Source organism: Brachyhypopomus gauderio, chromosome 1 (assembly GCF_052324685.1).
Source record: "Brachyhypopomus gauderio isolate BG-103 chromosome 1, BGAUD_0.2, whole genome shotgun sequence".
In the NCBI taxonomy this organism is placed as follows: domain Eukaryota; kingdom Metazoa; phylum Chordata; class Actinopteri; order Gymnotiformes; family Hypopomidae; genus Brachyhypopomus; species Brachyhypopomus gauderio.
Window position 1 is genome coordinate 44,485,126 of NC_135211.1, and position 8,545 is coordinate 44,493,670.

The following is an 8,545-nucleotide window of genomic DNA, read 5'->3' on the forward strand; positions in this document are numbered from 1 at the left end:
TAAAATTTGTTTGGATTAGGTATTTTAAATTGTTGACAGTTTGTGATCAGTATCTGTAAATTTGTTCACGTTAATTCAACATCTCATATTTTATTGCAATGCAGTAATATCATCAGGAGAAGTCAGCAGCAAGATCAGCATACTCGCAGCATCCTTCATGGTGGCCATCTCACTTCTGGTCACATGGTCCAGCTGATGATGATGATGATGATGCCTGTCTTTATACTCAGAGACAGGTTCTCCATACCTAACTTCTTGATACAGAAATGTTATGACCACAAGACTTAGAAAGAAGGCCAGCTAAACTCTTTCACACTCTGTGGTCAAAGCCAATATTGGCAGTTTTCATTTCCCATGATATTACAATAGAATAATGATGTCCCAGGCCTCTGATATCTATTCAAAATAAAGCAATATGTAATGTAATGAACTAATTAAGCAGTCAATAATGCGATCATTTCATTACAGCAAAGATATCCTTGGAACCAAATATTTTGTATCAGAATGAGTCATGAACACTGCACTAACAGTTGTTAACTGTGTTACAGTTTTTTTCAACTGTTTACACACATTTTCCAAGATCTGTGTCTATTTTTCAAAACTCTACACACAAAACTCACAATTGCTCACACAAAATGCAAAATGCCTCAAATCTCCAGCAAATGACACACAACATTCAAAATGTCATAAACACATCTCAAAAGCAAGCACTGACATCACATTGCCAACACCTTTGTCATAATATGACACTTTGGATTCATTATGTACACACTGTTGATCAAAACCTAAAGCTCTTCTTTCATTCAAGGGATTCTATGTTATACAAAAGTGCAGAGAGAAGGTGAAATACTCGCAACACAGTTTTCAAACCCAAAATATTTATTTTTTCCAAATAATTTGCTGCTGTTACAATATTTGTACAGTGCAGAAAAAAAAATCCAACCACCACATGAAGTTGGACAGACACCAAACACATGTCTGAAAAAGCTGGGGGGTGTTGGCTGTGGTGAGGGTATGGGTGGGGGGGTGTTGGCTGGACCATTACCATTATTGGTAATGGCAGCACACATTGTAATGTTTCCCCCACGTTGTCCTGGGACATTCACAATGGCCCTTTGACCAATGACATTTCTCCCCCTTCTCCTGGTCTAAGTGGGGTTCAAGTCCACCTCATCTATATAAATATACTCATGGCGGACATTTGCATCTGCATCCATCTCCAAAATTCTCTGTAAGAGACAAGAATATATATTTGCACACATGTGCACAACCCAAAAATCTTATATTGTGCAAGTCTAATATACTGGAATTAGTTTTGCATACATACATTCACAAAGTCATGATGCAGGTTCTTCACTCTGATGCTGTTCCTTTCAAATGGGACCCTGTATAGCTGCTTCATATGTAAGTGATTATTCTGCAGGACACAATGGACAGTGGACAAGCTTAGTGTGTCCATGTTATGGAAAACAGTTGCATCGTTGACTATGTGGTGCTGGATCTTGTGGATTCATGGTTCAAAACAGACATCTTGACATTTTACCTATTTATAGGCCTATACTTAGCCAATGATTCGTTGGTGTTCAATAAAGTAATGAGTGCTTACACATATGAGGAGTGGGAGTGAAGCACTGGTGATTTAGTGTGGCATTTTGATAGGTTGTGTTTGAAAGATGAAATCAAGTAACTTCCTGTTTGATCTTTGTGTGTTAGGTAGAAACTTATGTGTAGAGTTTTGCGAAATGTGTGTTTGGAAATTGAAAACTGAGTCAGACACTGAGAGTTAGTGTATGGTTTTGCAGATTTGGTGTGGGGTTATGGTGTTTGAAGGGCATGTTTAGAAAATTGTGTGAGAAGAAAAGATTTAGTGTGTAAACAGTTGAAAAAAACTAAGATACTTTCTACTATCTGTATGGGAGTTCTTGCTCTGTTATAATTTTACATCCTCTTAATAGATAATTGTAATGTCAATTCCTGTAATAAATTTTTTTTGTTAATCTTGCAGTGTTTCCCAAGTTTGCTTAAGAGAGAACCAGGCTGATATTACTGGGGGACAATGGAACCTTCTTTCCTTTTGTGTGTTGTCCAGCAATGAGAGAATCTAGGAAACATTAGCGACTCAGTAGGTGAGTGTAACAAACTAGGAGAGTGGGCTGGACGCAAGTGCGGACTGAACAAAGATTTAATAACAAAACTAATACATTTATACAGAGCACACAGAACATACACCAAGAATAATCAAACACCAAACATATAAAACAAACAACAATAACATAAATAACTGGAGAGACAAGGCTAAAGAAAAGGAAAGACATCAACAAGCAAAATCACTAGAGAAACCAAAATCACACAAAGTACTTCTGACTAAGAATGCAAAATACAGGGAGTACATACAGACTAGTATTACAGACACAGAAGCCCAAGATACCAAATAGCATAGAAGCAAGAAGTACTTACAATAACAGACAACACAAGAGACTAAACACAAGACTTAAATACACTGACCAAACAAGGAACTCAACAAGACACACCAGAAAGCAATAATGAGGGGTGGAGAACAAGGCAGGGGAGTGAAGACAGACACAACTAGGAATTTCAAAATAAAAGACACAAACACAGAACAAAACAGAACACATGACTGACAGGAGGGAGGCGGGACCATGTGACAATGAGATTGCTTTGCAAATGGTCTTTGTTGAACCCTTATAATATCTTGAAAGAAGTGTTAAACAGATGTACTGTCCTTGCATGTAAAGCATATGAAACCTCTACATAGTGGAAATACAACTGAGTTTGATACTGTCCAATATTTGCTCCGGCATGCTGCCAAATCTCTCTCTGTGCGATCAATGAGTTTTTATAGTCTCAATTGCAGTTTTAAAATTTTGCAATCAATAGAATACTATATTTTTCTTACCAGCAAAACAAAATCATTGACAAAATAATAAAGAATTAAAAAGAAAAATGTATTCTTAGATTCAAGTTGAGATGACCTTATTGCAATTTTGCAACAAGCACATATTTATAATATACACTGCATGGACGTAATTTTGATTTCATAGGTGGGTGGGACACAAATGGCTTGAGAACTGGGGTGCGGGGTGTGTGTGCCAATCGTTGACGGGGGTTTGCGCCACAGAACTCAGAGTGGTCTTTTTCTGCATGGTCCTAGCACTTCATTCGTTGCTATTTAAATATTTGTTTTTTTTAACCGTAAAAACTGCAGGGGATCAAAGCCGGCTTTTGAAAAAGTGGGGGGGGGGGGGGACGGACATGTGTAGTGTGTGGCAGAAACCAGGAAGTGGATTTGTGGTCACAAACACCTCAAATTGATCCCAATTACCAGGGTTCCCACTCAATCAGGTTCGTGCAATCAAGACAGAGACAAGGTTATTGTAGAAATGTTTATTTACCATCAAATGTATTCAATTGTATTTTTCAAATCTTCTTTTAAAATGGTGGCACCCACACACACTCACACGTACTCAACCGCTCACACACGCACACGGTGGGTATGGTCAGGATAGATCCACAAAATAACAACCAACCTTACACAAATACAAAGAAATAACTCAAAACAGACAAGGAAGGGCTTACCAGAGGGAGGACCGTCACCACAGAGTGGTTCAACAGAACCACATATAATATACGCTGCCTTCACACCCCAGTGACACTACACTACCATAAGGATGAACTCACGGACGCAAATGTCCACCACCACTGGCTATGGCCTCCCTACTGTTCGTCCCTGCTCCTGCCAAAAGAACAAAAGAAATATAATTATTGGCCCTGTACGATACCCTCAAAGAATGGCTGTGCAACCAGGCCAGCAGTAAGGCAATTCCCAAAATACAGTGATCACACACGCACGGGTAGTTGTACACTCAACTCAAATATCACATCCCAGAGGGCACAGCAGATATCGCATCCCCAAGAAGGTCACCACGCCCCAACCACCCCCCAGGAGGAATCCAAGGCCCAAAGAAAATAAACCAAATAAAACAAACAAGAATTAACTAATCAACTCACTCAAAACACAAACAAGGAAATAAAAAAACCAAATAACCAAACAATAAATTCAATAACAAGGAATTAATGCCCACTTACACTCACTCATGCCACCATACAGCCTCACACGAACACATACACACGCTGATTCTAGTTAATGCCCACGCGCTGCCGTATGCTAGTACAGCACGCGGCCTCGCTCAATGTAGTACAGCTGTTTGGCAGAGCAAGCACAACGTGAGAGTGTACTATAATAAAACACAATAAAAGCAGAACAGCAGCCGGAGCAAAGCCTGGCACGGCGAAACTGATTGTAGGCCCAGTAGAGAGGATGAAAGCACCGGGCAGCCCAAAGTCCAGTATTATTATACACCAAGCCCGAATACCCAACTAGTCTGTGAGGTAAGTCACGAATGTGGATCCAAACCTGCAGACAGTGAACTAGGTAAACCACTGCAAGGATTAAAAGCACGTAAACGCAAAGCGCAATTAAAACCCCAAGGAGCCACTGCAGAACGCTGACCACCGAGTAAAACTCTCTCCAAGGAGAACGTAGGCAATACAAGGATCCCAAACGCCTCAACAGAAATCGCCCGCAGACGAGCAACAGCAGCAAAACCAATGCTGATGGTCAGACAGAACGGCTTAAGACAGCCAGAACGTGCATCGGCTGCAGCACGCGTAGAGGTACCAAAGCACCACTACATCTGCAGTGTCGCGAACGCTGTAACGGACCGTTATGGTGAAGGGTTTTTACTGGTCTACATTCCAAGTCTCACCTATGATCATCATCATACTGTAAGCTTTAGCTAGTATGAGATCATGAATACAATGAGACAAAGAATGACATTGTGGTTGAAATGAGTTTCCTCTGCTGGGTGTCCGGGCTCTCCCTTAGAGATAAGGTGAGGAGTACGGTCATCTGGGAGAGACTCAGAATAGAGTTGCTGCTCCGTCTTGTAGAGAGGAGCCAGTTGAGGTGGTTTGGACATCTGGTTCAGCTGCCCCCTGGGCTGGCTGGCCTTTCTGTCTTTGCACCTTTTCCTTTTTCAGCGAGCAGTGCCTCTTCCTCTTTCGTTGGCCCTCCTTGGGGATGTCTTTTTGAGGATGGGAAGTGGCTGTGGTTTGTTTGGGTGAGCCCTCCATGTACCTCTTCATATGTGGCATGACAAGATTTTTGCTCAGTTCCTTGATGAATAGCAGCCATGCAGTGTTCACACCACCCATATCACCAGGGTGTTGTGCAGGTGAAGTTGGTGTAGACATTGAGGATGGAAACACCCACCATGTTGTACTAAAGTACCACAAGCCTCTTCGAGGTTCAACAGTTATCTAGTAAATAATAATTACTTGTGACCTTCTGACAAGTAATGTACTCACTCTCAAGGTAACCTAAACCTAATAAAATATTACAGTATGTACAATTGTCTTTCCCAAAGATCATCAAAATATTTTCTAAAGTAATGTTAGAACAATTGAAAAAACAATATTTGTGTGATGGGAGCTGTGCTGAGCAATGAAATGGTAAATGTCTGACCCATTGTGTGTAAACTTGATGTAGCAATACAAAAGCTGTGTTTCTTCTGAAAGTAAGAAAGGAAAATAAGAATGAAGATTTGTACTAAACAAAAACAAGATATTTACTGCAAACTTGGAATAGAGATATACTATAGAAATACTCAGCCAAACATGAAGTAACATAGAAAATGAATGCGGGTCCTTTTAGACCCATGTTGTGCATTAGAGGGGTAGTGATACAAAAAGGGTTTTTATTCAAAAAGTCAAAGATATATGATGATCAAAAACAAGTTAATTGAGGAATACCTTGAAGGCTGAATGATTTAAATAATGTATTGCAAAGATATAGAAAATAAAAACTCAGCCGGGTCACTTTTGACCCATGTTGCGCATCAAAGGGTTTTAATCCTTCATGGCTTATATACGTACACATATGCTTATACAAACTCTCCTGCCACTTTATTAGGTACACCTGTCCAACTGCTCATTAATGTAATTGTCGAATCAGCCATACATAGCAGCAACTTAATGCATTTAGGCATAATAATAATAATAATCTTTATTTGTATAGCACCTTTCATACATACATGCAACTCAAAGTGCTTTACAGTATAAATAAAAGAAACATTAAAAGGAGATAAGACAAAAAGACAAAAGGAAAATGTTAAAAGAAATTAAAGATAAAAATATTAAAATAACATAAAAAGTAAAAAAGGTAAAGTAAATAAGATAATAAGAAGTAAAGTAAATAAGATAAAACTATTAAGATAATTGGATTTAGAAAATAATAGACAACATAATGTAATAAAGTAAATAAGATTGAGAATTTCTTAACTAAAAGCGGATCTAAACATGTTTTGAGACTGTTCTTAAAACTATGCAGGGATGAAATGCCTCTGAGCTCTTCAGGAAGAGAATTCCAGAGCTTTGGGCCATAATGGCTAAAAGCACCCTCGCCAATCTTTAGTCGGCTTTTAGGAATCACCAGTAGATTACTGTTTGAAGACCTGAGAGACCTGACTGGAATATATCTAACCATCATTAAAGCTGACAGGTAACCAGTGCAGTGAGTGGAGTGCAGGTGTAATATGATCTCTCTTTCTCCTGCGGGTCAGAACCCTTGCAGCCGCGTTCTGAACTCGCTGTAGGTGCGAAATAGAGCTCTTTGGAAGAGCAGATAGAACAGATAGAATAGAATAATCTAGCCTTGATGTGATAAATGCATGGACAAGTTTTTCACTGTCAGCAGGAGAGAGCATATCTCGTACCTTAGTGATGTTTCGAAGGTGAAAGTAAGCTGTCTTGCATGTAGTCATGATGTGTGATTTGAAGTTGAGCTCATTATCAAAGGTGACGCCCAGGTTCTTAACACATTGTCTGGCATTCAGATTCATATAGACATGGACAAGACGATCTGCTGCAGTTCAAACCGAACATAGGTGGATGTGCAGCTGAGAAATCTGCAGCAACTGCGTGATGCTATCATGTCAATATGGACCAGATGCTCTGAGGAATGTTTCCAGTACCTTGTTGAATCTATGCCATGAAGGATTAAGGCAGTTTTGAAGGCAAAAGGGGGTCCAACCTGATACTAGCAAGGTGTACCTAATAAAGTGGCTGGTGAGTGTATATTCTTGAATAAAATGTAATTCTCATACTCTCATTATTTTTATATGATTTTTCAAATCCACTGCAGACGGAGGTGGTCGGCAGGGGTCCTCCGTACCGTGAGTCACAAATCTGGGCACAAGTGTTTCACAAGACCTGATACATTACAACCAAAGAACTGGCTTCATCAAATCAAAATAGATCAACAAGATCTTCAAGTCTTCCTGTCATGAAAAACACACATATTACACTGAGACCTTCAGCAGGTTTTAGTGACACATGAGTATCTGCACATGCTGGACTGACTGTAGATATCAGGTGGTAATGACCCATCAGCATCTAAATATTTCACTTCAGTGTTACGATCTACTGGTGATTGCTATACTAAAATCTATACTGAATTTAGCCTTTATGTTTCAACAGCTTATCAGCAACCACAACACAAGTTACAACTACAACTACCATGACAGTACCTATCCTATTTAACAACTCAAATCAAATCAAAGTTTATTTGTATAGCGCTTTTCACAACACATGTTGTCACAAAGCGCTTTACAGGATTTAAAAGGTTAACAATACTATGGGTCCAGAACCCTAATGAGCAAGCCAAAGGCGACAGTGGCGAGGAAAAACTCCCTATGATGGTGGGGAATAGGAAGAAACCTCGGGAGAACCAAGACTCAAAAGGGAACCCATCCTCCATTGGGCGGCCCGTTAACACACAAATTACACAAAATACAGACAAATACACAAGTCACACACAAATCACACAATCAGACTAAGTAAAGGTAAAAATGAAAGTTCTGGGTTTTGATATTGTCACTGTAAATGTCTGTTGATGAACGCCAGGCTCTCATTCCATGTCGGAGCAGTGATGCTGGTATTGTAGGCTCCGACTGCAATGTTACTCTCCGGGTGAACCTCGGAGAAAAGATACATGATGTAGTAAATATGTAACAGATTAACTCCAACATTTTATACTACTAAAACTATTACAACATTAAGATGCCTTAGCAACAAGTACTCCAACAATTATAACATTAAAATTCACCACAACAGTAAGAAAGTCCTACTCTAGCTCAGTGAGGCCTACAGAAAATATGGGGGGGGGGGGGGGGGGGGGGGGGGGTGTGTATGGGTGCAAGCAAAAATGCATAGATACATACAGGCTACAAGATATGCATAAAGCCTATACTAAAACAAATACATAAATGTAAGAGTAGAATTAGAATATTTAAATTGCCTCACCACCCTCGCCTCCTCTTGCCTCCTTCCGTTACAGTTTAAAGCTGTTTGCACTTTTAATGAGCAGTAGTTGAAATGAAACTGTGTTGAAACGTATGTGGAATGTATTTATTTATTAATTAAACATAAAGCAATAAGTAATGATTTTACATATCCTGTTTTCCGT

General features: G+C 39.5%; 1 long non-coding RNA gene across 1 annotated transcript; it reads right to left on the bottom strand.

Moving 5' to 3' along the window:
* Positions 1 to 750: 750 nt before the first annotated feature.
* LOC143521869 (uncharacterized) lies at positions 751 to 2,601 on the bottom strand. The gene is made up of 2 exons (XR_013132865.1): positions 1,328 to 2,601; positions 751 to 1,229 (listed from the first exon to the last, which is right to left on the bottom strand). It is a non-coding gene; the product is annotated as an uncharacterized LOC143521869 (long non-coding RNA).
* Positions 2,602 to 8,545: the final 5,944 nt, after the last annotated feature.